Below are 23602 nucleotides of genomic sequence, written 5' to 3'. Positions count from 1 at the left end.
TATGCCACCATTTTTCCACCCATTTTCCTGCTATGAGCATTTGGGATGTTTTTAGATTTTGGCTATTATGAATAAAGTTGTTAAAGATTTGCATTTAAAGTCTATTGTGGACACATTTCGTTTCTTTTATAATTTTATTTTCATTATAAAAAAATTGTCATTTATTGTCAAAAAATTTTTGCGCCATCTATGGTTACAAAGTTTCTGTTGTTACTTGTGCATTGTTGTTCTTTATTTTATTTGTGTTGTATTCTGTTAATGTAGTGAACTAAACTGTATTTGTTCATTATGTATTATGGTTTTGGTTTATTATTATTAGCTGTGACTTATTATTGTTTCAATTAGATTTTTTTTCATCTGTGCAGCCCATTCTGTGGGTTGTGTTTTCTTTCTCTTGATAGTGTCCTCATGTACAAAAATTAAAATAGTCTAATTTATGTATACTTCTTTTGTTGCCTGTGCTGTTGATATCATATTGAAGAAACCATTGCCAAATCCAAAGTCATAGACCAAAAACAAAACAAAACAAATAAAATAAAATAAAATAAAAAAACTGAACTAGAACTTATTCATCATTATCTTCTTAATATGCATCTTCTTCATCTTCCTCTTCTTCCTTCTTTTTTTTTTTTTTCTTTATACAGCCTTGATGACTCCCCTTTTTTGCTGCATCAGACTTCCTTTGGCTTGCTCTGCAGCAATATCTTTTCTGTACTTCTCCCTCCAGCTTAGCAGCCTCCTTTCAAAAGGCTGTTCGTCATCTGCAGCAGTGTTATTCCACATCTCTCCCAGTTTCTTTGCAACATCACCAATGAATAGGTTGGGATGTTCTCTTTTGATTTTTGGGTGATACTCGGAACAAAACAAGTAAAAGGCTGAAGGAGTCTTCTTGGGTGCATTTGGGATCCTCGAACTTCTTTTTTGCTTCTTCTTTAGGGGAGATGTAAGTTTTAATTTTTCTTTCATAATGGGCCTTGCTTGCCTTTGCCATGTCTTCGAATTTTCCTTTCTCTTTAGCAGACATGATCCTCCACCTCGCTAAGCACTTCTTATAAAACTCTGAGAATTGAACTGACTGAAGCATCTAGTTTGTTCTGATTGTGGTCTTATTGGCAAGTTTTCATAAAGAATGCATATGATGATATTTTCCTCTTGGCTTCTTCTTAGGATATCCTCTACACATGTGTAATTATTTTCTCAGTGAGTTACAGAACTGTTTGGTGCATCTGACTCTCATTTGCCATGGAACTGTCTCTCCTTCTGTGAGAGCAGGAGCCCGAAATAGTCTCTTTGTTGTTCTTTTTCAAGATTGTTTTAGTTACTTGGTATTTCTTGGAATCACATAAACATTAGAATGGAAAATGATTTTTTTTTCAAACTTTAAAAATACTATTCCTCTCACATCTGGGTTACATTATTTTAACTGAGAAGTCTGCTGTCATTTTTATGTTTGTTTCACTTTATATAATGTTGCTTTAATCTCTGGCTGCTTTTAAGACTTTTTTTTGTCACTTGTTTTGAGAAATTTGATTATGATGTGCTTTGATTTAGTTTTCTTTGTTTTTAGTATTAGTAGAGATACAGATCTTTGGATTTGTTTTGCAACAAATCTGAGAAAAATTTGGGTCATTATTTCTTCAAATCAGATATTTTGGCCCGTTTGAGTTGTTTCACAGCTCACTGATGCACTCTATTTCTCCCCTAATTTCTTATTTTTCAGGGTTTCATTATAGATAAGACTCTGTCTTCAAAGTCACTAATCTTTTCTTTTGCAACCTCTAACCTACAGCTAATCCTACCTAGTGTAGTCTTCATGTTGAACATTTTAGTTTTCCTATCTAGAATTTTAATTTGAGCCTTTTACATGTATATTTCATATTTCTACTTAACATGGTCAGTCTTTCCTCTTGCTTCTTGAGCATATGAAATATAGTTAAACTAATTTTTAATATCTTTATCTACTAACTCTATCACCAATGTCACTTCTGGTTACTTCTTTAGGTTGAATTTTCTCCGATTTGTGGAGTCATATTTTCTTGTTTCTTTGAATGGCTGGTAACTTTCAACTGCATGCCAAACATTGTTTGGTAAAAATTACCTTTTTAGGTAGTAGATATTTTTGCACTCCATAAATAGTGTGATAATTTAGATTTGTTCTAAAACACAGTTTCTTCATATGATTTGATCCTTTTGGGCATGTTTTTAGGATTGTTAGATTCTAAAACTCTGTTTAAGGTACAGCTAAATTCTCCCCCCTACTCAAGTAAAACTGTTCTCAGTACTCTTCCTGATGTCTCATGAGTTGTGAGGTTTTCTGGTTTGACTGGGGGAGACTAGAACTATTCTGGACCCTGTGTGGATAATAATGATTGTTCCCTTTAATCTTCTCATGTTGTTCATTCTCCAACATGGGATAGTTTTATACACACACACACACACACACACACACACACTGTTCAATGCTCAGGTGAAGACTAAGGGGAACCCTCTGCAGATTTCCAGGATGTTCTTTCCTTCTGTGTGTGCAGTTATTTCTTCTCTGGCACTTTGCAAACCTTAGGCACTTTTGGTTCCTCTGGATTCCAAGATGGATTCACAAATCAGAAAGTAAAGTAGGTTCTTCTGGGGTTCCTGGAAACTTTATCTAGGCAGTCAGCTGAGACAATTATAGGGCTTACCTCATTTGTTTTCTATCTCTGTTATCATTGTCCTTCAATGTCTGATGCCCAATGTCTCAAAAACTATTGTTTCATTTATTTTATTCAATTTTTGTTGTTGTTTCAAGCCCTTAGTACTCTCTCTTGTTCCAAAGCAGGTTTCATTTGAAATTTCACTGAATCCATCAATCAATTGTGTAATAATTTAAATCTCTTTTAATAGTAGATATTTTAATCATAAACTTAGAATATTGAAGTTTTGAGCTCTTTTCTTAGTATTTATTCAGGTGCAAGTGAAATAATTGTTCATTTAGCTACTGAAAAAATGTCATAGTTAAGTTATTGGCATTAATGATTTTACCAAGATTATTAGCTATAAGAATACTATTTCTAAGTATTTTATGATTTTGATGATAACATGAATTGTGTATCTTTTTCAAATTGTGTTTTCTGTATGTTTTGATTCTAAAGAAATATTATTCTTATACTTAACAACCTTGGTAAGTTCATGAATTCCAACAATTTAACTGTGGAATTCTTTTGCAGTGGCTAAATAGACAATTATTTCACCTGCACATAAGTTTTATTCCCTTTATTCTAATATTCACTGAAACTCCCCAACTCTAAAATATATCTTTTTATCAGAATTTATGATTGGAATACTAAGATATGTTACATTCCCATTTTCTAAGAGATGGGAGATGGAATCAGAGCTAAGTCTTGCTAATTGTTTAGACTCAGATATCTCAGTCATGTGACTGGCTTTTCTTGTTAGATCATGGTTAAACCATGTGGGCTTGAGACCAAGATCCTGGAAGTTGAAGGGAAGGAAAAGTGTGTGCAGGTACAGAGTATGGATTAAAAACAATCAACAAGAAAAGCAAATACCCAAAACAAAGTGTTTAAGATTATGCTCTATCATGCTCAGTCAATACTCTCAACTAATATACTCTCATCAATACTCTCATCTAATATGCCGTCATCTTTAATAAATTCTTATGTAAATACCTGGCACTTAGGAGCCCTCTGATTAAACAATAAACAACTACGCAACTAGATAGAGGTTTCTGTTCTGACAACCCCTCCCATCCTCTTTCTTTTCACCTTGTTTCCCCTCTCTGGTTTCCAGACATTGTCTCAGATGCATTCTTAATTCTTTTAGCTCTAGGCTGCATGATATCTCATTCCCACATTTATGTTCTCCTTAATGCCTAGGTATTGATATTCCTCTGCAATCATCCCTTACCCCCAGGAGAAAACACACACACACACACACACACACACACACACAACTGCTCCAGATTCAAACATATTTCACCACTTTAGCAATTCACAAACTAGACAGAGATACCATCAGTTATTGCCTGGATCACTTTAACAATAGTCCCTTTGTTTTCTTTCTCGTCCCACTGACTAATCTTACTACAACAGCAATAATAACTGTTGAATATTTTACTAGAGACATAAGTCAAAATGTGTCATTTTTCTACTCAATGATCCATATCATCTTCCTATTTCACTCAACTTAAAAAATGTTATGTTAATGGCTTATTAGATGTCATATGAATCTGTTAATTTTCTGACCTTTTCTCCAATTACTGTACTTCTGGCTCCTTCAAACCATTCATATCAGCTTCTTTCCATTCCTTAACAATACTGGGCATATTCCTGTCTTACAGAATTTGTTGTAGTTGTTTCCTCTGACTGGAAACTTCTTCATCCAGAAATCTACTCGGACAACTCCCTTATCTCCTCCAGATCTTACTCAAGTATCATCTTCTCACAAAGTCCTGTCCAGGATGACCTGCTCAAATTGAACCCCACCCTGTTCTGCAGCTGTCAGTAGTCTCCATCTACTGCAATGTTTTCTTTTCCTTTAGCAGTTACCACTTTCTAATTAGCTGTATTCCTGAATGGTATGTTAATTTCATTAATGGTCCCAATTCTTCATCTTTTCCCACATGCATCCTAGAAAAACTTCCTCTCAAAATGATAAAACTAAAGAGATGGAGAATAGTTTAGCTATTGCCAGGAGTTAGGAACTGGGGAAAGTACGGGTATGGCCATATACTATGGCAACAAAGGGGTAATATGAGGAAAATCTTTGTAGTGATGCAACAGCCCTGTGTTGTGATTGAGCTGGTGGCTGTATGAATTCACACATGTGACAGAATTGCATGGAACCACACACACACAAATGCAAGTGCATGTGAAACTGGTGATATCTGAGTAAGAGGTGTGAGTTGTATCCATGGTAATTCCCTGGTTTTTGCATTGTATTATAACATATTCAAACACTGATTGTGGGACTAAAAAATAGTACAAACAGTTGGAATTCGATTTGTCAGTGTCTTATAAATTTAAACTTATTTTTCTGGTGTGAGGTGATGATTTCACTCATGATATTTACTCAAGCAAAATGTAAACAAGTATCCACAAAAGAGTTGTATAACAATGTTTAAGTGGAATTATTCCTAAAGACCAAACACTTGAAATAACAAAAACAGCTATCAATAGGTAAATGGATAAACATTTGTCATATAGTCACATAATGAAATAATAGCAATAAAAGAAACAAATTTCTGGTAGACTCAACATTAAGCAGTTATAGTGAATGAAATAAAAACAATATTTGCTTCAAGGTAGAGGAGTCCACTGGAAAGGAGCATAAGGAAGCTTTCTGGGGGCACCTGTGTGGCTCAGTCATCTGCCTTTAGCTCAGGTCATGATCCCAGGGTCCTGGGATTGAGTCACACATCAGGCTTCCTTGTTCCACGGGAAGCCTGCTTCTCCCTCTCTCACTCCCCCTGCTTGTGTTCCCTCTCTTATTGTGCCTCTCTCTGTCAAATAAGTAAATGAAATCTTTTTTTAAAAATTTTTTAAAAAAATTATTTGACAGACAGATATCACAAGCAGGCAGAGAGAGAAGAAGGAAAGCAGGTTTCCCACTGAGCAGAGAGCCTGATGCAGGGCTCAATCCCAGGACCCTGAGATCATGACCTGAGCTGAAAGCAGAGGCTTTAACCCACTGAGCAACCCAGGCACCCCAAGTAAATGAAATCTTAAAAAAAAAAAAAAAAAGGAAGTTTCTGGGATGCTCAAAATTCGATTCCTTTTTTGGGTTGGTAGAAACAAGGTTTACATATTTGTTAAAACTCAAAAACATAAGAATGTTATTTTAGATATAAACTAAATCAAGAAAATCACAAGATCTAACTTGATATGTTTTACTGAAATCTTCCTACATCTTCAACTAAGTAACATCTGTCTAACTTATAAGTACAGAGTAAATTTTAATAAAACCCATCATAATGATACTGGTTTTATAAAGTTTACATTCTTTCAACTATAGTCATATATATTGAAATTTTATTATCTGACAAGTACAAGTTGTGTTCATTCTTCATGAATTGAATTCTTAATATTTATTGTTTCTATTTACTTTTCTTTTTTAAAAAATTTTATTTATTTATTTGACAGATAGAGATCACAAGTAGACGGAGAGGCAGGCAAAGAGAGAGAGGAGGAAGCAGGCTCCCTGTTGAGCAGAGAGGCCGATGTGGGGCTCGATTTCAGGAACCTGGGAACATGAGCTGAGCTGAAGGCAGAGGCTTTAACCCACTGAGCCACCCAGGTGCCTCTGTTTCTATTTACTTTTCAAATATACCTTCGCCTTAAAGAATAATTTGTTCCATTTACTTAATAAAGTTACAACTGCTTTACTTTGGTATATACTATGATCATTAATAACTCTTCATATAACCCTTTTCTTTAAACGATCTAACCATATGTATTCCTTTATTTTATAACTTTCTGCTTCTTTGGACTTATGATTGCAATTATTAATATCATACTGTGTAATACTCCAGGAACTTAGTTTTTAAATCCAATATAGATATATTTGTCTTTAATCTGGAGAGTTCAGTTAAATTACACTTCGTTTTTATTATCATTTTGATCTTTTAAGCATTTCTTATTTGTTTTCCATTTTTCCTACTGAATTTTTTCTTCATTATACCCCTTTGTAATGTTCTAGTACACACTTTCTTGGGCTGAGGTTCCACAAAAGAATTAGGCCCTACAGTAAACTATTTGAGTGACTATTTTGTCCATTCTCAAAGGAATATAAATAAGTAGTAACATTCTATATATATAGAAAAAAAGTTAATTTATTACATATAATGGATTTTTAAGTCACTAGGGCTTCATTTTCTCTTAAAATTCTGATTGAGAAAGGCTGCTCTGATGAAAGAAAGAAAACTGACAAGAATATGCAGTATCACAGGTAACAAGGATGGTTTAGATTTCAGAAGTTATGTATAGGGACACCTGGGTTGCTCAGTCAGTTTAGCAGCTGTCTTCAGCTCAGGTCATGATTCTAGAGTTCTAGAATCAAGCCCCACATCGGGCTCCCTGCTCAGCAGAGAGCCTGCTTCCCTTCTCCCTGCCATTCTGCCTACTTGAGCTCTCTCTCTCTGTCAAATAAGTAAATAAAATTTTAAGAAAAGCAGTTCTGTATAGAAACGTGTTCAAAGCCTTCATTGAAATCTTAGCAATAGATTTTACTGTGAAAAAATAAACTACTATAGATCAGGGTTTCTCATCATCACCACTATTGACATATTTGTCTGGATAATTCTTTGTTGTGGGAGAATGCCCATATGTATTGTAGTTATTCAACAACTTCCACCAGATGCCTATAGCAATGTCCCAATTTATAAGAAGGAAAAACGTAAACAGAAATTTCTAAATTCCCCTTGGTGGGCCAAATCCCCTCCACTGAGGGCAGCCATTACAGTCAACTACTTCAAGGAGTTTGAATAAAAATGTAAGGAATGGATAAAAAAAATGAATTGACATGATTAGATTGTCATGTGTCCCAATTTTTAAGCATAATTATTCATATTGCATTTTTTTTCCTAAGTGCCTTGATGATGATAAAAATGTATGGAGACACTGCATAAAAAACTTGATTTTGCTTTTTTCCTGTTGATTTTGACATATGTACCCTAAGTATAGTTTTTTTTAATTAATAATGGTGTGAACTGAGTATTTTCATATGAAGAAAAAAGAGTAAATGGGGAAAAAATTTGAGAAGGAGTGCTAAGTGATAAAGCAAATTTTTAAAGAGAAAATAGTCTAAGGAAATGAGATTTTTAAGAAAGGGAAAGGAAATTTATAGGAAGTAGAATATAATTTTCATGATGAAAGGAAATAAAAATCAAAAGACATGAATTTGTGGTAGAAGAGCAGGATGTTTAAGAATTTTATATTGTGCAAAAAGAGAAACTCTTGTATGGATTTAAAGTTCAAGGTGTGGAGACTGAATAATTAAGGACATAAGTTTTTGAAGGTGTTATTGAAGGTTTAAAAGAGATGTAGTGGGCATAAAGGATAGTGATAAATTATTTGATAACATTTTGAATGTCAAGTTGAAGCTCAGGCCCATGAATTGGAAAACACCAATCCTCTTCTACATTCCATAGAATGTTGGTGTAGGAGAAAAAAAGTAAATGATTGTTACAGGAGAAAAGTTACATAGGATGTGATATTTAATTTAAGATGTAGGTTAAAAATCAGAGTGTTTAAGGGTTTTGATGAGAAAATGGCAGTGGAATTGGAAGACCCTAACCTCACCTTACTGTACAAACAAAGCAAGATAACTATTAAATCATTCTAAATGTCCCAGGAATTAATCTGAAGAATGACGGAACAAATTGCACAGCTAAAAGGAGAGAAGAGGTCACATTGAAGAAGGTAGAAGAGATGGTGGTTTATGGGAGAAAAGGGTCACAGGTGCTACAGAGGGGAGTGAGCCATTATTGCAGATAAGGTAAAAAGAGAGTAGAACACAGAGGGAAATGAATAAGAAGAACTTTTTCCCAAAGCCATTGGTTGGGAAAGATAGGTGCTGAATTTCATGAGTTCTTGTAACCAGCAGGGCTTAAAGTCTAGAATTAAAGGTCAGTGGGCTTAGGCGGGATGGAGACCAGAGTGCCCTGTGCTGCTCATGGATTTAAGGCAGGCTGACAACACAGGTCCAGATGGCATGAGGATAGTGATTTGAAGATTGCCTGGGGCACTCAGTGATGGGATTATACTCTCTTCATGGAGCATATCCATGAGAGGCAGCATTCATGAAGACACCAGTCTGGGGACAAAGGAGCTGGCTGGCACCATTTCCCTTCTCCAACCCTCAACATTAACAAAGAACCACCCATGGGAAGCAACACAGCACTAACAGAGGCTACTTAACTTTTTTACACCAAGTCCCATACCCCTGTGCTCCGGTAGTAAATCCTTTTTCAGTTAGACTTGCTTAGTTCCAGGACAGTGGGCTTCTTAGCCATAAGACCGGAAGAAACCACTGTACACAACACTGCTACCAACTAGAGAGTTCTGCAGGGCTTTAGTTTAGTGGAACTAGCATCAGGTCTCCTTTAACACTTGTTCATTCTGGCCAGGGACAAAACACTACCCATTGTAAGCAAGGAGAGGCTCTGCAGATTACTAGCCTAAAGGAGAAAGTAGCCAAATCACAATAGCAGGCCACACACATAAACACACCACAGACTCTCTGAAGCATCAAGCCTTGGACACTGCATGACCTTTTTTTCACAAAGCCATTATTCTCAGAAGCAAGAAACATGATGAGTTTTTTTAACAGAGAGAAGAGGGCAGAGACCTAGACAAAATGCCAAAATGGAGGAATTCATCCCAAATGAAAGAAAAAGATAAGGTCATGGACAGAAGTCTGAGCAAAACAGATTTACGTACCATGCCTGGTGGATAATTTAAAGCAGCAATCATATACTCACTGGGCTTGAGAGAAAAATGGAAGACAGGGAGATACTTACCACATAGATTAAAGAGCTGAAAAGGTAGCAGTCAGAAGTAAAGAATGCAACTACGGAGATTGTAAACCGGTTTGATGCAATGCACAAGAGGCTAGAAGAAGGAGAGAAATGAATTAGAGATATAGAAGACAAAATAATGGAAAATAAGCTGAACAAAATAGAGAAAGAAGAGTCAAGCAACATGAGAAAAGACTTAGGAACTTAGTGACTTCATTTGTATTATAGGAGTACCAGAAGAAGAGAGAGACAAGGGTTTAGAAAATATATTTGAAGAAATAATGGCTGAAAAATTTCCTAATCTGGGAAAGGAAACAGATAGCCAAATTCAGTAGGCACAGAGAACTCCCATCAAGAACAAGACATATTATAATTCAATTTGTAAAAAGTAGTGATAAAGAAAAATTCTTAAAAGCAGCAAGACAAAAGAAGTCCTTAACTTACAAGGGAAGACTGGTAAGTCTGGCTGGAGATTTTTCAATGGAAGCCTGGCAAGTGAAGGGAATACCATAATATATTCAAAGTGCTAAATGGAAAATATCTGCAGTCAAGAATATTCTATCCAGCAAGGCTAACACTCAAATAGAATGAGAGATAAAGAATTTCCCAGACAAAAAACAACGAAAGGAGTTTGTGACCGCTAAACCAGCTCTGCAATAAATTTTAAGGGGAGTCTGTGAATGGAGAAGAAAAACCAAAAGTGACAAAGACAAGAGGATCAGAGAAAATCTCCAGAAACAATGATAAAACAAGTAAATAAATGGCACTAAATAGGAGCACCTTGGGGCTTCAGTCAGCTAAGCATCTGCCTTTGCTCACGTCAGGATCTCAGGGTCCTGGGATAGAGCCCTGTGTCAGTCTCCCTGCTCAGCAGTGAGTCTGCTTCTCCCTCTGTCCCTCACCCCTACTAGTGCTCTCTATTCTTCTGTCTCTCAAACAAATTAATCAAATATTTTTTAAAAAGTCACTAAATACATATCTATCAATAATTATTCAGAATGAAAGTGGACTAAATGCTCCAATCAAAAGATAAAGGGTGTCAGAATGGATAAAATAATAAAACCCATCTAAATGTTGCCTACAGGAGATTCATTTTCGACCTAAAGACACATTCAAATTTAAAGTGAGGGATGGAAATGTATGTCATTCAAATGGATATCAAAAGAAAGCAAAAGTAGCAATACTTATAAGGGACAAGCTAGACTTTAACACAGACTGTAACAAGAGATGAAGAGGGTATTACATCAAAATGAAGGGGACAATCCAACAAGAAGATCTAACAATTTTAAGTATTTATGTACCCAACATGGAACACCAAATATATAAAACAATTAAAAACAAACATAAAGGAACTAATTTCTGACAATACAACAATAGTAGAGGTCCTTAACACACATTTACATCAATGAACAAATCATCTAATAGAAAATAAACAAGAAAACAAGGACTTTGAAAGACACAATTGGCTAGATGAACTAAACAGATATATTTATAATGTTCCATCCTAAAACACCAAAATACACATTTTTTTTCAAGTGCATACAGGACATTCTCCAGAACAGATGACATATTAAGTCACAGATCAGGCCTCAACAAATACAAAACAAAAACAAAAATAAAAGCAAACAAACAAAAAACAAAACAAAAACAAACAAACAAAAGCCTGCAATAACATCATGTATTTTTTCAGACCACAACACTGTGAAACTTGAAGTCAACCACAAGAAACAAATTTGGAGTGACTGCCAATACATGAAGGTTTAACGTGTTAATAAACAATGAATAAAAAATGAATGAGTCAATGAGGAAGCCAAAGAAGAAATTAAAAAAAAATACATGGAAATAACTGAAAATGAAATCACAATGGTCCCAAACCTTTTGGATGCGGCAAAAGCAGTCTTAAGAGTTAAGTATATATATACAGGCTTATTTCAAGAAGCAAGGAAAATCTCAAATAAACAGTTTAACCTTACACCTAAAGAATCTAGTAAAAGAACAACAAACAAAGCCTAAAGCCAGCAGAAAGAAGGAAATAATAAAGATTAGAGGAGAAATAAATGATATAGAAACTAAATAATAACAATAACAACAATAATGATAATAGAACAGATCAATGAAACATAAAGTTTTTTCGTTGAAAAATTGATAAAATTGAAAAACCTCTCCATTCTTATAAAAAAGACAAGATAAAGGAACCAAATAAATAAAATCACAAATGAGAGAGGAGATATAACAACTAACACCACAGAAATACAAATAATAATAATAATAGGATATTATGAAAAATTATATGCCAACAAACTGGACAACTTAGAAGAAATGAATGAATCCCTAGGAACATTTAAACTACCAAAACTTCAATAGGAAGAAGAAATAGAAAACTTGAAGAGACTGATAAGCAGAAAAAAAACTGAATCAATAATAAAAAAAAACTCTCAAGAAACAAAAGTCTAGGTCCAGACGTCTTCACAGGCAAATTCTAGGTAAATATAAGACATAAATATATATGTACTTTCTTATAATTCATTTTTTCTATCTGATTTTGAGAAGCAACTACATAAAGCAATAATTCCAAATTAAATTGATGGCACATAATGCATAAAGATATGATTTACCACAATAACAGTAAAACATGAAGGGTGGAGTTATGTAGGACCCAAATTTTTGTACACTATTGAGATAAAATTGCTGTTAATATAAACCAAATTTTTATAAATTAACATGTTAGTTGTAATGCCCATTGAAAGAACTAAGAATATAAGCTAAAATTATATAATATGATAACAGAAAAAGAACAGAAATGGTACCCTAGGCAATATTAGTTTCATGCAATGAAGGCATAAATAGAGGCATTGGTGGGAGAAATAATATACAGTGAAGAAAAAACAAAAGTGCCGAAAGTCTTCTTTGTTAGTAATTACATTAAATGTAGATGATTAAACTGTTCAATAAAAGGCAAATTGGAAAAAGGATTAAGAAAAATATGATCCAGTTACATATTTTCAATAAAAGACTCACTTTAGCTTTAAGGACATAAATTGGAAATAAAGGACCATGTGAACAATAAGCAAAGGAGAGCCAGAGTGGTCATACTAATATCACAAAGTATGCTTTAAGATAAAAGTTGTTACAAGAGATTAAAAAATATATATATAATGAAAAAGCATCAGTCCATAGATAAGATATAGCATTTATAAATATATATATGTATCTAACAGTAGAGCCCTAAAACACATCAAAGAGAAACTGACATAATTAAAGGGAGAAAAGAAAAACAGCTTAACAATAGAAGTTGGAGATTTCAATGCCCCACTTTCAATATATCAGAAAAACATCTAGATTTAATATTAATAAAGAAATAGAAGATATTTGGGTGCCCAGGTAGCTTAGCCTTTGGGTGGCTGCCTTCATCTCAGGTCATGATCCTTGAGTCTTGGGCTGGAGTGCTGAATAGGGTTCTCTGCTCAGGAAGGAGTCTACTTCTCCCTCTGACCCTCACCCCACTTGTCTTCTCTCTCTCTTTCTCCCTCTTAAATAAATAAATTCAGTATCTTTTTAAAAAAAGGAAATAGAAGATTTTTTGAACCAACTATACTAATAGACATCTATAGAACACTCCACCCAACAATAGCTGAATATACATTTCCAAGATAGATAATATGTTAGAACACATCTTAATAAATCAAAAAAAAGTCTTAAAATGCATTTTATTTTATCACACTGGAAGGAAATTAAAAATCAATATGAAAATCAAATTTGGGAAACTTACAAATATGTAGAATTAAACAACACACTTATAAACAACCCATGGGTCAAAGAAGAAATACAAGAAGTTAGGAAATACTTTGATACGAACAAAAATTAAATGTAAAACACTGAAACGTATGGTATGCAGCAAAAGCATAGCCAAGAGCAATTTATAGTTATAAACATCTACATTAAAAAGGAAAAAAAAATAAGACCTCAAACCAGTACCCTAAATGTCACCCTAAGACACTGTGGGGGAAAAAAAAGAACAAATAAACATAAAGCAAACAGGAAGAAGGAAATAATAAAGATTACAGTAGAGAGACAACAGAATAGGAAACAATAGAGAAAATAATAGAAACAGAAGCTGGTTTTCTGAAGATGAGCAGAAGTGACAAACATTCAACAAAAAAGAGAGGACTCAAAAACACTAAAATCAGGAAAGAAGGAGGAGACATTACTAAAGCTTTACAGAATAAAAAGGATTATAAAAGAATACTATAAACAAATGCTGATAAACTAGATCAACTCAATGAAGTGAACAAATTCTTAGAAACACTAAAGTGACTCAGGAAGAAATAGAAAATGTCGATATACCTATAATAATAGATTGAGTTAGTATTTAGAAAAAAAAAAAAAAACTATTAAAAAAAAACCCCAGCCCAGATGGTCTTGCTAGTGAATTCTACAAAAGTTTTGAAGAAAAAAAAATTAATACCAATCTTTCACAAAAACCAGAACAGGAGGGAACACTTTTTAACTCAATCTATGAAGCTAGATACCAAAGGCAGAGAAAGACATCACCAGAAAACTACAGACCAATAGTCCTTATGAATACGGATGCAAAAATCATCAACAAAATACTAGTAAACTTAATCCCGCAGAATATTAAAAGAATTCTACACGATAACAAAGTGGGATTTACTCTAGAATGCAGAGTTGGTTCAGCATACAAAAACCAATCAATATAATATACCATATTAAGAGAATGAAGAGAAAAAAAAATAAATTACCATCTCAAAGGATGTAAAAACATTTTTGACAAAATCCAATGTTTTCTCTTAATTACACAAAACAAAACCTTTAACACACTATGGATAGAGGCAATGTTTCAAACTAATGAAGGCCATATATGAAAACAACATCATATTAAATGATGAGAAGTCTCAAGTCTTTCCTGTAAGTCCAGGAACAAAAAGGATATTCACCCTCACCACTTCTATTCAGCAATGCACTGGAGAGCTATTCAGAGACAAGAAAAAATTGTGCATGTATTCAGGTGAGTAAATGAACAACCATAACTGAAATATGTTTTGCCATCTTTAAGGTCCAGAGTCCAGAGTCGTCTTGTTTCTGGAATAAGTCCATATTCCACCTAGCTACGGACAGCCAGGATCAAGATACCTTCATGTTACTGATGCATGTAACTGAGGCTTCTGTCTGACCCGGGATATTGCCCTGAGTGGTATAATCACTCGTCTCTGTGCTTGTGTAAGAAACCCAAAGACAGTTTAGAATTCTGCTAAGACAGGGGGCGCCTGGGTTGCTAGGCGGTTAAAGCCTCTGCCTTTGGCTCAGGTCCTGATCCCAGGATCCTAGGATCGAGTCCCGCATCGGGCTTTCTGCTCAGCGGGGAGCCTGCCACCTCCTCCTCTCTCTCTGCCCGCTTCTCTGCCTACTTGTGATCTGCCAAATAAATTAAAAAAAAAAAAAAAAATTCTTAAAAAAAAAAAAAATCTGCCAAGACAGCTCAGAACGAGTGACCAATCTGAAAAGGACTCCTTCCTGAAATGGTGACTCAGCAAATAACTCAAGATACAAATGCAAGTGTGAATAAAGAGACATGTAAAAAAGTAAGTTTTACTTTTGTTATTGCTATTATTTGATGTGTGTGTGTGTGTGTGTGTGTGTGTGCACGCCCACATGTCCAATGTCCCTAAGAAAAGTATTTGAGCCACATAGAGCAGACACCAAGGTGCAAGAGCTAAGAGTTGGATCTGTTACTCTCTCAGGTCTGGTCAACCTAACTTCTCATTTCTTCTCATTCCCTAATTAAAATTGTTCCACAGTTCTCAGTTCAATAACCTCTTTCATTAGATATTCCTTTCTTTCCATCTGATTCTTTTCTCATTTTTGCCCATGCAGTCTAATGCAGTCTAATTTTGGAAAGTCTCTCTGCCCCTATATTTTTCCTCTTCTATTAGTAATGTTCCTGGGTCAGATGCTTTCTGTGTAGTTTAACTTTTTTTCCACTCTCTAGTCCCACAATCCCAAGTCCTAGTTTACTCCAATCCATTCTTTTTTGTATGTCACTAGAATAGCATTTATTTCTAAACTATGTCCAGGAATTAGCATTTAATATGTACGATATTTACATTCTAAAATTTGAGAAAGATGATCTAATAGAATTAAAAACCCAAACTTTCATACTGGCCACTCTGTGTAATAATGAAACAAAAGCTTTTTTAATGGAACACATTGCTGTGGAATTCTAAAAACTATTAATATTCATGGTGAATACGTTTTAATGTGCACCAACTGGGGCTTTTTGAATTAGAGAAGAGATCCAACTTATACTGACAATAGTTCTGATTCACAGTAAGTTCTTTAAAAATCAATGTATAATAAGACTACGAGTAAGCAAGTAACTTCTTATGGTTGAAAAAATACATAATCAAGGACTATCCAGATACAGAATGGAAAAATTCATTCAAGTATCATTCAAGTTATACTAGCATAGAATTTATATTATGCTCTAAAAATACTCCATGCAAGAGTATGGAATTGGACGAATTTGATGTTAACTTTAAAATTTTATTTGCTTTGTAATATTTAAAACAAAACAAAACAAAAAACTGTTTCCTTTTTTCCTCTATAAGTTGTGCGAAACATAGTGGTGTAAAGTTTCTCCTATGTTTTCTTGTTTTGTATATAAGACCATATCTTACACAAAAGCATTTTTGATACTATTGACTAATATATTTAGAACCTTAGGCAAATATATCAGGATTGGATATATAATTTGTCATATTCTCCTCCTCAATGATAATTCCATATCACTTTTGAAATTTAAGACAAAATCTTGCTAGATCTTGCCCTTTTTATGTCTGAGTAATGTTCAACCCATGAACATTTGGGTTGCGTCTATATCTAGGCTATTGTAAATAATGCTGCAATAAACATAGAGCTGCATATATCTTTTCTATTACTGTTTTTATTTTCCTTGTGGAAATATCCCGTAAAATTACTGGATGGTAGAGTAGGTGTATTTTTTATTTTTTGAGGAACATCCATACTGTTTTACAGAGGCTATAGCAATTTACATTCCCGTCAACAGTGCACAAGGATGCTGCTTTTTCCATATCCTTGTCAACAATTGTTATTTCTTCTCATTTTGATTTTAGCCATTCTAACAGGTGTAGGTGATATCTCAGTGTGGTTTTGACTGGCATTTCCATGATGATTAGTCTTCTAGAGCATCTCCACATGCATTCGTTGGCCATCTGGATGTCTTCTTCAGCAAAATGTTTAGATCCTCTGAGCATTTTTTATTGATTTTTTTTTTTGGCGGGGGGGATGGGTGTTAAGTTGTAAAAATTCTTTTTTCTTTTAACTTATTTTGTTTAAATTCAATTAGGTAACACATAGTGTATCATTAGTTTCAGATGTAACTTTCAGTAATTCATAAATTGGTTAGAAATTCTTTGTATATTTTGGACATTAGTCACATCATTATTTGCAATGTCTTCTCCCCCTCAATAGGTTGCTTTTTTGTTTTTTTTTAATATTTGTATTAAGCTTTTTATTTTAATTCCAATGTAGTTAATATACAGTGTTATACTAGTTTCAGCTGTACAATGTAGTGATTTAATAATTGTATCCTTATCTCAGTACTCATTGTGATAGGTGTATTCTACCCCCCATTACCTAACTCACCTATCCCCCCATGAAACTCCCTCTGGTCACCCTCTGTTTGTTCTCTATTGTTATTTTTTGGTTTGTTTCTCCTTTTTCTTGTTTGTTTCTTAAATTACACATATTAGTGAAATCTTATGGTATTTGTCTTTCTTTGAATGACTTACTTCACTTAGCTTATACTCTCTACCTTCATTTACATTGTTGTAAATGGCAAGAGTTCATTCTTTTTTATGGCTGAATAGTATTTCCTTGGTGTGTGTGTGTGTGTGTGTGTGTGTGTGAGAGAGAGTGTGTGATTCCTTTGTATGTGTACATGTGTATGAATGCACAAATTTTTATTTTGATGTAGTCCCAATAGTTTATTTTTGTTTTCATTCTTCTTACTTCAGGAGATATATCCAAAAAACCGTTGTGCCAATGTCAGAGAATTTCTGCCTGTGCCATCTTCTAGAATTTTTATTGTTTCAGCTCTCATGTTTAGGTCCTTAATCCTTAATCCATTTTGAGTTTATTTTTGTGTGTGGTGTAAGAAGTGGTCCTGTATCATTCTTTTGCATATAGCTGTCCAGTTTTCCCAACATAATTTGTTGAAGAGATTGCCTTTTTCCCACTGGATACTGTTTCCTCCTTTGTCAATTAATTGGCCATATAATTCTGGGTTTATTTCTCTATTTTCTATTCTATTCTAATGATCTATGTGTCTATTTTTATGCTAGTACCATTGTGTTTTGATTATTACAGCTGTGCAGTGTAGCTTGAAAGCTGGGATTGTGATACCTTTGGTTTTCTTCTTTCTCAAGATTGCTTTGGCTCTTGAGTGCCTTTTGTGGTTCTGCACAAATTTTAGGATTACTCTAGTTCTGTGAAAAATGTTGTTGGTATTTTAATATGGATTTCAAGAATTTGTAGATTCCTTTAGGTACTATAGATATTCTAACAATATTAATTTTTCCAATTCATGACATATTTTTTCCATTGGTATCATCTTTAATTTTTTCATCAGTGATCTATAGTTTTTGGAGTATAGGTTTTTTATTTCCTTTATTAAATTTATCCCTAGGTATTTTATTATTTAGGTTCAACTGTAAATGGGATAGTTTTCTTTATTTCTTTTTTCTGCTACTTATTTTTAGTATATAGAAATGCAACAGAATTCTGCACCTTGTTTTTGTGTCCTGTGATGTTACTGAATTAACTAAATAATCACTGTAGTTTTATAGTGGAGTCTTCAGAGTTCTCTCTATATAATACTAAGTGATCTGCAATTGGTGAAAGTTTTACTTCTTCCTTATCAATTTGGATGCCTTTTATTTCTTTTTCTTGATTGATTGCTATGCTTAGGACTTCCAGTACCATGTTGAATAAAAATAGTGAGAGTGGACCTCCTTGTTCTACTTGATCTTAGAAGAAAAAAGCTCTCAGTTTTTCACCATTGAGTATGATGACAGCTGTTAGTTTTTCATATTTGGCCTTTATTATGTTGAGGTATGTTCCCTTTGCACTTACTTTCTTGTGAGATTTTGTCATGAGTGGATAATGTACTTTGTCAAATGCTTTATCTTACATCTTTTGAGATGATCATATGATTTTTATTCTTTGTCTAGTTAATTTGATGTATCATGTTGATTTATTTGCAAATGTTGAATCACCCTTGCATTAATGGAGCAAATCCCACTTAATCATGGTGAATAATTATTTTAACATATTATTGGATTCAGTTTGCTCTGAGTTTGTTGAGGATTTTTGTGTCCATGTTCATTAGAGATATGGGCTTCTAGTTTTCTTTTTATGTAGTGTCTTTCTGGTTTTAATATCAGAGTAGTGCTTTTCTTGTAAGATCAGTTTGGAAGGTTTCCTTCCTCTTTCATCTTTTGGAATAGTTTGAGGAGAAAAGCTATTAACTCTTTTATAAATTTTCAGTAGATTTAATCTGTGAGGTCGTCTGGTCCTTGACTTGATTACTGATTCAATTTCATTGCTAGTAATTAGTCTGTTCAAATTTTTAAAATTTATTCTGGATTTAGTTTTGGAAGTTTCTAATTTTCTAGTAATTTATCCATTTCTTCTAGCTTTTCCATTTTTTTGAATATTAGTTTTCATAACATTATCTTATAATATTTGTTATTCTTTGTTATTCTGTGGTGTTTTATTGTTTTCAGACTATAGATCTTTTATGTTTTTGGCTAGGTTTATTCCTACATATCGTACGGTTTTGATGTGATTGTAAGTGGGATTAATTCCTGATATCTCTTTCTGCTGTTTTATTATTAGTGTATAGAAATGAAACAAGTTCTTTACTTTGATTTTGTATCCTGATTTTCCTGAATTTATCTATCGGGTCTAGCAAATTTTTGGTGGAGTCTTTTGGATATTGTATTTGGAATACCATGTCATCTGCAAATAGTGAAAGTTTGGTTTCTTCTTTGCCAGTTTAGATGTCTTTTATTTATTTTTGTTGTCTGATTGCTCAGTCTAGGATTTCCAGTACTACATTAAATAATGGTGGTGAGAATGGACATCCCTCTCTTTTTCCTAATTGTGGAGGAAACGCTCTCAGTTTTTTCTCTATCGAGGATGATATTAGCTACAGGTTTTTCATATAGTGCCTTATTTTTATGAGGTATATTCCTTCCATCCCTGCTTTATTGAGGGGTTTTATCATGAATGAATGTTGTACTTTGTGAAGTGGTTTTTGTCTATCTATTGAGACGATCATGTAGTTCTTTTTTTTTAAAATTAATTGTGACATATCACAGTGATTGATTTGCAAGTGTTGAACCACCCTCACAGTCCAAAAATAAATCTCACTTGATTGAGGTGAATGGTTTTTTCAACATATTGTTGGATTCATTTTGCTGATATTTTGTTGAAAATTCTTGCATCTGTGCTCATCAGGGATGTTGACCTATATTTTCCCTTTTAGTGGAGTTTTTCTGGTTTTGGTATTGGGGTAATACTAACCTTGTAGAATGAATTTGGAAGTTCTCCTTCCATTTCTATTTTTTGGGACAGTGAGAAGAACAGATATTAACTCTTTTTTGGGGGAAGATTTCATTTATTTATTTGACACAGGGAGAGATCACAAGTAGGCAAGCAGCAGATAGAGAGAGAGGAGGAAGCAGGCTTCCTGTTGAGCAGAGAACCTGATGTGGGGCTCAATCCGAGTACTCTGAGATCATGACCTGAACCAAAGGCAGAGGCTTAACCCACCGAGCCACCCAGGTAACCCCAGGAATTAACTCTTTTTTAAATGCTTGGTATAATACATCTGGGAAGTAATCTGGCCCTAAACTTTTGTTTGTTGGGAGATTTTTGATGAATGATTAAATTTCTTTGCTGGTTATCAGTCTATGTGAGTTTTCTATTTCTGCTTCAGTTTTGGTAATTTATATGTTTCTAGGAATATATCTATTTCTTCTAGGTTGTCGAACTTGTTAGTATGTAGTTTTTCATAATATTCTCTTACATTTGTACTTCTGTGCTGTTAGTTATTATTTCTTCTCTCTCCTTTGTGATTTTATTTGGGTCCATTCTCTCTTATTTTTAATAAATGGTCAACATTATTAGTTTTTCAACAAACAAGCTCATGGTTTGATTGATCTGTTCTATACTTCTTTGTTTGTTTGTTTGTTTTAGTTTCTATATTCTGCTCTAATGTTTATTATTTCCTTTCTTCTGCTGACATGAAGCTTTGTTTTTCATTCTTTGTCTAGCTCCTTTAGCTGATAGGTTAGGATGCTTATTTGAGATTTTTCTTGCTTCTTGAAGCAGGCTTGTATTGCTATACACGTCCTTCGTAGGTTAGCATTTGCTGCATCCCAAAGGTTTTGGCCCATTTTGTTTATATTTTCAATTGTTGCTACATATATTTAAAAAAATTTTTTTTTTTATTTTCTGGATGGCACATGCATTGTTTAGTAGCAGGTTTTTTAACTCTGTGTATTTGTGGTCTTCCAGATTTTTTTCTTGTGTTTCACTTCCAGTTTCAGAATACTGTGATGAAAAATATGCATGGTATGACCTCAATCTTTTTGTACTTGTTGGGGGCAGCCCTGTGACCGAGGATGTGATCTGATCTGGAGAACGTCCCATGTGTACTTGAAAAGAATGTGTTTTCTGCTCTTAGGATCAAATATTTTGAATATATATGTTAAGTCCATCTGGTCCAATGTGTCTTTCAAAGCTATTGTTTTCTTGTTGATTTTTTTCCTTTTCTTTTAAAGATTTTCTTTCTTTATTTATTTGTTAGAGAGAGAGGGCACACAAGCAAGGGAAGTGGCAGGCAGAGGGCGAGGGAGAAGGAGGCTCTCCACTGAGCACGGAGCCTGAAGCAGGACTCTATCCCAGGACCCTGGGATCATGACTTCAGCCGAAGGCAGATACTTAACTGACTGAACCACCCAGGCATCCCTCTTGTTGATTTTCTGCCCAGATGATCTGTCCATTGATGTATGTGGATTGTTAAAGTTAAAGCTGAATGAGAAAATTCCATACCCAAGTATACTTTATCCAGCAAGGCTATCATTCAGAACAGAAGGAGTATACTTGGCTACAGAATTTTCTCATTCAGCACTTTGAATATATCATGCCATTCCCTTATGGTTTGGAAAGTGTCTGCTGAAAAATTTCCTGCTAGTCTTATGGGTTTTCCCTTCTATGTTACTTCTTCTTTTGCCTTGCTGCTTAAAATTATTTTTTTCTTTATCACTATATTTTGCCAATTTAATTACAATATGTATTGGTGTTGGTCTGCTTTTGTTGAATTTGATGGGGTTCCCTTTCCTCTTTAATCTGGATGTCTGTTTCCTTCCCCAGATTAGGGAAATTTCCAATTATTTCTTCAAATAAATGTTCTCCTTTTTCTCTCTCTTCTTCTTTATTATATTATGGAGCTTCTATATTATGAATGTTATTATGTTTGATGGAGTTACTGAGTTCCCTAAGTCTGTTGTATTTTTGCATAACTCTTCTTTGTCTCTTTTGTTCATCTTCACTATTTTCCATTATTTTCTTCCAGGTCACTAATTTGTTCCTCCGTTTCTTCCAGCCTTGTGTTCATTGCATCAGATCTGCTTCCAATATTACTTACTGTACTCTTCAATTCTGACTGACTCTTTTTTACCTTTTATATCTGTGGTAAGCATCCCTTATTGTCTTTTTTATCCTTTTCTCAACCCCAATGAGTATCCTTGTGATTGTTGCTTTAAATTCTCCATTGGGTGATCTCTGGCTATCGCCTTGTCTTGTTCTTTCATTTGGCAAAAGTTTCTCCATCTTTGCAGTTTGTCTAAGTCTCTGCCTTCTTACTCTGTGTTAGAAATTATGTCTCCTGATCCTGAAAATAGTGACCTTATAAAGAAGAGGTCATGTAGTTTCCAGGGTCTCGTACTTAAAGGAATGTCTCTTACGTGTGCTGTGTGCTCTGCTGTTGTGTTTTGGTTGACTGACTTTCAAGCCAGTCATCTATAGAGGCTTTCCTTGCCTGCTGTGGGCAGTGTTTTGTTCCTGGCCTGAATGTGGAAAGTTTTAAGTAGGTGTGCTCTGGTTTTGTTGTGACATGAAAATTGACACCATTTCCACCAGAATTGAGGACCTGCAGAACTTTCTGGTTGAGAAATATGATGTAGGTGGTAGTCCGTGCTGGTCTTCAGAGTTAGAGAGTCAACACACTGGAACTGAGGCAAGCTTGACTGAGAAGGGCAGTCCTGCCAGAGTACAAGGAGGTGGGGTTTGGTGAGTAAGTTTAGCATTTAAGCATATGCAAGTCCAGCACTTTTCTGCTTTCTGCAAGTGGCTCTGTGTTTACACTGAGGTGTAGGGGAGGGACACAGTGACAACCAGTTTCTTTGTTCTCAGAGATTGTCTCAGTGAATGCTGCCTCTCAGAGATATGCTCCAAGAAGGGTGAATATCTCCTCACTATGTGCCCCAGGTGTTATTCAGATCACCTTTTACATGCTTTCTGTTCCCTAATTTGCCTGTCTTCTCTCCAGAAGCAGGGCAACACCTTCAGTTCTCTATCTTTGCCAAGTCCACCAAACTTTAAAATTCCAGGTTTTAGGTCCCACTGGTTGTAAGAACTCATGAAATTTAGCCTCTTTCATTTGTCAAGCCAAGGGGTTTGGGAAAACTCTCTCCTTGTACATTCCACTGTGTGTTTCTTCTCCCCTGCCCCTCTATGAACATGGCTCCCTCTACTCCACAGCACCTGCTATTCATTTCTCGCATAAACCACGTCTCTCCATGTACTTTTTCAGTGTGGCTATGAGGATGATTTGATAATTATCTAGGTGTATTTGTTGGATGAGTTGAGCCTATGGTCCTTCTACTCTGCTGCTGTTTTCCCTCCCAAAGTCCTCTACTCTTTTTTCAAGTCCAGTCAGTATCTTTATGATCATTGCTTTAAATTCTCCATCAGGCATGATAC

General features: G+C 34.6%; 1 pseudogene; it reads right to left on the bottom strand.

Annotated features, from left to right (window-relative positions):
- Positions 1-583: 583 nt before the first annotated feature.
- LOC101683189 lies at positions 584-22450 on the bottom strand (annotated as a pseudogene).
- Between the last annotated feature and the right edge of the window lie 1152 nt (positions 22451-23602).

Source organism: Mustela putorius, unplaced genomic scaffold (assembly GCF_011764305.1).
Source record: "Mustela putorius furo isolate JIRA1106 unplaced genomic scaffold, ASM1176430v1.1 tig00000135_pilon_pilon_pilon, whole genome shotgun sequence".
NCBI lineage: Eukaryota > Metazoa > Chordata > Mammalia > Carnivora > Mustelidae > Mustela > Mustela putorius.
This window is presented reverse-complemented; position numbering and strand designations above follow the sequence as displayed.